This window comes from Gossypium hirsutum, chromosome D13 (assembly GCF_007990345.1).
Source record: "Gossypium hirsutum isolate 1008001.06 chromosome D13, Gossypium_hirsutum_v2.1, whole genome shotgun sequence".
NCBI classification, from domain to species: Eukaryota; Viridiplantae; Streptophyta; class Magnoliopsida; order Malvales; family Malvaceae; genus Gossypium; species Gossypium hirsutum.
Genome location: NC_053449.1, coordinates 30,674,323 through 30,679,166, shown reverse-complemented (window position 1 = coordinate 30,679,166; position 4,844 = coordinate 30,674,323).

Here is a 4,844-nt window from a genome sequence, read left to right as displayed (position 1 = left end):
CTATCCAGGAGTTTGTTAGTAAGGCCTTAGATGCGTACACAAAAGAAAGGGAAAATCAAGATTTCAATATTGGGAATCTTGGTCCAAGACACCAAATCTTGCAGCCAAAGGCATTGGATCTCCATTACGAGCATCAACGATTCAATTTCGGTAGGAGATGGATCACAAGCCCAATTCTTGAGGCAAGGCCCAATAAGAAGATTCCAAGCCCAATCAAGAAATCCACCCATACTTAGTTGAAAATCAGGCCAAATTGTCAAAGTGGCCCAAGTTGTAAAGTTTTATTTTTATTTATTTATTTATTTATTTTACTTAGTTTAAATGTTTATCCAAGAGTCCCAAATAAAAGACCCTTGGCCGAATTTCCATATTAAAATAATTAGGAGTTTTTTTTAGTTGTAGTTTTAGTGTTCTAATTAAATTAGGAAAACATTTGAAAGGCCTATTTATATGGCTTGGCCAGCCACCCTACATTACATTACAATTACATTGAAAATTTCAGATTTGATTTGAGTGAAAATTCTCTTTGAGTTCTTCAAGGATTTTCTCTTGAGTTTTCTTTAGAAGTTGTTTTAACAATCTTTTTGATTGTGGGAGCCATCTTCAACCTTCTTCTTGCCATTGATATTCTTTGGAGGGGAGATTAGAGCCATTTGAAGGGAGTTGTGAGATCTTTCGAGATTTCAAGGCTTCTTAGGACTTATCTTTTAATTTCTTACTGTCAATTCTTTCTTTATTTCTACTTGTGCTGAATCATTATCTAATCTATTTTCTGTTCTTATTGTGTTTTCAGCCTTTTTCTATCTTAAAGAATCAGCCCAAAATCCCCAATTTCTAGGGTTTTTCCATACTCTTTTTGGATGAAATTAGATTGTCGAAATTTGGGGAAAACTATCTTGGTGTTCAATTGGGCAGAATCACAATCTCCTTGAGGGTTTCAAGAACCCTAACACTTATTTCTATTCTCAATTTGATTCTTTGCTGATTTGGGGATTTTATTTCAGATCTGAAAATTCAAAAATCTAATCTTTTAATTTTCTGTTTCGTTTCAGATCTAATTGTTTGGGGTTTTCGTAGGAGTTTCTCGTGACTTGGCAACTCGATCTTGGTCCGCGCGCAACCCCGTATCATTTGGTATCAGATTTTGGGCGTTTTGGGTGTTCTTGGTTGATTTCTAAACTGATTTCTATTTTTTAAAGCATAAACAGCAGTTTTACCCAGAAAAATTGTTCAAAAAAAATTCATTTGAGTGGGTAAACGTTGTCCGATTGATCTGAAATTTTACATACATGTTTTTGGCACTGTGATTGAATATAAAAAAATTATTCCCGCAAAAAAATCAGTCAAAAAGTCAAAAAAATCAAAAAAGATGAAATTCAATAAAAATTTAAAAAAAGATTCAGCGGGTTGAATTTGGTGCCCAAAATTTCCAGATCAAAATTCAATATATAAGGACACTCCAGATTTAATTTCGTGATTTTTAGAGATCGGAACACCTCGAACGAAGTTGTCAAGTTACTCCACAGTTTTTCGGGTTTTCTGTTTTCAGCAATTTTTATTGATTCTTAGCTGTAGGTTTTCATTTGTTTACCTTTATTCTTCCTTTACGTTATCTAACACCTTCTTGTTTCTTGTGTTAGTAGGATTTAACGTGTGCACAACTTCTTCCTCGGTGCAACACGAATCATTGGTGTCTCGTCAGTTTTTGGCATCCTAGTGCAATTAGGATTCTTTGGTAGTTTGGTTCACACTCTCTAATTGGTTGATATAAACTCTGATAAAGAACTCACAAGATTGAATTCGACCTCATTGAGAATTTGATTTTTCTTTTTAGTGATTAATGGTGAGGTTTGCTAACTTTTATTTTTGAGTGTTGAGTGTTTATTTTTTACAGGTTTTGAAGATGTCTAAAGGTGATAATAATGATACACTTATGGAAGTCCAACAACAGTTAGAAGGACACACTGTTGCAATCACACAAATAAATGCTACCCTTCAAGCATTGAATACTACTTTGAATGAGGTACGAATGAATCAAGAACTTCAATATCAAGATCCAATCAGGGAAGATAGGAATAACCAGCCCCATAGGCGCGGCCCTCGACGTGTCCCTAGAATGGATGACGATTCTCATGATCGTGGACAACCTTCTTTGGCAAAACCGAAATTCACAATTCCCCAATTTCGTGGTAAGAATGATCCTGACACTTATTGTGAATGGGAATCTAAGATTGAACTCATGTTTCGGTATTATAAATGTCCGGATGATGAAAAGGTAGCATTAGCAACATTGGAATTTTCTGATTATGCATTAAGTTGGTGGACTCAACTTGGGGTAAATCGCCATCGGAATTATGAAGGTGAGATTTCGACATGGGATGAGTTGAAACAGATTATGCGTAAAAGGTTTATTCCACCTCACTACTATAGAGAAATTAAAACAAAGTTGAGAAGACTTATCCAAGGTAGTAGGACGGTGGATGAATATTTTAAAGAGATGGAGATGCTCATTCAGAGAGCTAATGTGGAGGAAGATGAAGAAACAACTATGGTTCGATTCATTGATGGTTTGAACAGGCCGATAGCTAATACATTGAGGCTACAAACTTACATTGATTTGGAAGAAGCAGTTCACAAAGCCATTGAGATCGAGCAACAATTAAAGGAACAAAGGTTTGGGTCCTTCTCTACTTCACAATATTATCGAGGTAACAATTCCAATTCTGATTTTAAGAGTTCAAAATCACCTTTTGTTACTAACAAGTCTTCTTTGAGTAATGGAAGTAAACAATCAGATTGGAAAAAAGGGGCTCCTGCTAAAACGCAAACACCTTCTAAGCAACCCAATTTAGGTGATTCGAGTGCGAAGAGGACTCGTGAGATTGAATGCTTTAAGTGCAAAGGGCGTGGTCATTATAGTAGAGAATGCCCTAACACGAGATTACTTCTTCTAAAAGATAACGGTGAGTACACTTCCGACTCTGATAATACAGATCCAGATATGCCAGACCTTGTGGATGACAGTGTTAATGGCGACGAGTTGGTCGAACCACCAAAGGAAGGGGACTTTGCTAATTTTCAATGCCTTGTAGTTCGTCGAACCCTTAACATTCAGATGAAAGATGATGATAGCCAAAGGGCCAATATTTTCCATTCTCGGTGTTTTATTAAAGGTAACTTATGTTCACTCATTATTGATAGTGGTAGTTGCTCGAATGTAGTGAGTAGTTATTTGGTGGATTCTTTAAAGTTGCCTTGTACCAAACACCCTAAGCCATATCACCTTCAGTGGCTTAATGAATGTTCCGAAGTTAAAGTTACGAAACAGTCCTTGGTCACTTTTAAACTCGGCAATTATGAGGATGACGTATGGTGTGATGTAGTCCCCATGCATGCGGCACACTTGCTCCTTGGACGACCTTGGCAATTTGATCACGATGTTACACACCAAGGTAAACTTAATCGATACTCCCTTGTATTTAAAGGCAAGAAATTCACTTTTGCTCCTTTAAATCCTACTGATGTATATAAAGATCAATTGAGGATGATAAAATTTTGTGAGGGGGTAAGGGAGAAAGAGCAAGTACAAAAGACAGAGAGAAAAGAGGCTAATAGTAGTGGAAAAAGTCAAAATTTAAAAAGCCCAAAGGTGAGTGAATCCTCTAGTGGTAAATGAGCGGAAAAAATCTTTTGGCAACAAAAAAAGATGTGAAGAGAGCCCTACTTAATAAACAGCCTTGTATCCTTGTGAGGTTTAGGCAAAATTATTTATCTTTATCTAACATTAACGAAAATTTGCCTAGTGTGTTTCAATCTCTTTTGCAGGATTATGAGGATGTTTTTAGTGAGGCCCCTAAAGGTTTACCACCTTTACGAGGGATAGAACATCAAATTGACTTAGTACCCGGAGCTTCAATCCCAAATCGACCAGCCTATAGATGCAATCCCGAGGAGACAAAGGAATTGCAAAGGCAAGTGGAGGAATTACTAGACAAAGGGTACATTCGTAAGAGCCTAAGTCCTTGTGCTGTTCCTGTCTTATTGGTGCCAAAGAAAGATGGTACGTTTCATATGTGTGTTGATTGTCGCCCAATCAACAAGATAACGGTAAAGTATCGACACCCAATCCCTAGACTTGATGATATGTTTGATGAATTACATGGTTCAATAATATTTACAAAAATTGATTTAAAAAGTGGTTATCATCAAATTCGAATGAGGGAAGGGGATGAATGGAAAACAGCCTTTAAAACAAAATTTGGATTGTATGAATGGTTAGTTATGCCTTTCGGCCTTACTAATGCACCTAGTACATTTATGAGATTAATGAATCATGTTTTGAGGCTACATTTGGGTAAATTTGTAGTAGTTTACTTTGATGATATTTTAATTTACTCAAAGTCATTAGATGATCATGTTTTCCATGTTCGAACCGTTTTGGATATTCTACGAACTGAAAGATTATTTGCCAACCTTGATAAATGCACATTCTGTTGTGATAAACTAATATTCTTAGGTTTCATAGTTAGTGCTCAAGGTATTCATGTCGACGAGGACAAAGTTAAGGCAATTAAGGAGTGGCCGACTCCTAAATCGGTAACTGAGGTGAGATCTTTCCATGGTTTAGCCAGTTTTTATAGACAATTTGTGAAAGATTTCTCTACTATTGCTACCCCATTGACTGAAGTTATAAAGAAATCAGTGGGTTTCAAATGGGGTGAAACCCAAGAAAAAGCTTTTCAAACTCTAAAAGCTAAGTTATGTTCTGCTCCTTTGCTTAAATTACCTGATTTTGCTAAAACTTTTGAACTTGAGTGTGATGCTTCAGGAATTGGAATCGGCGC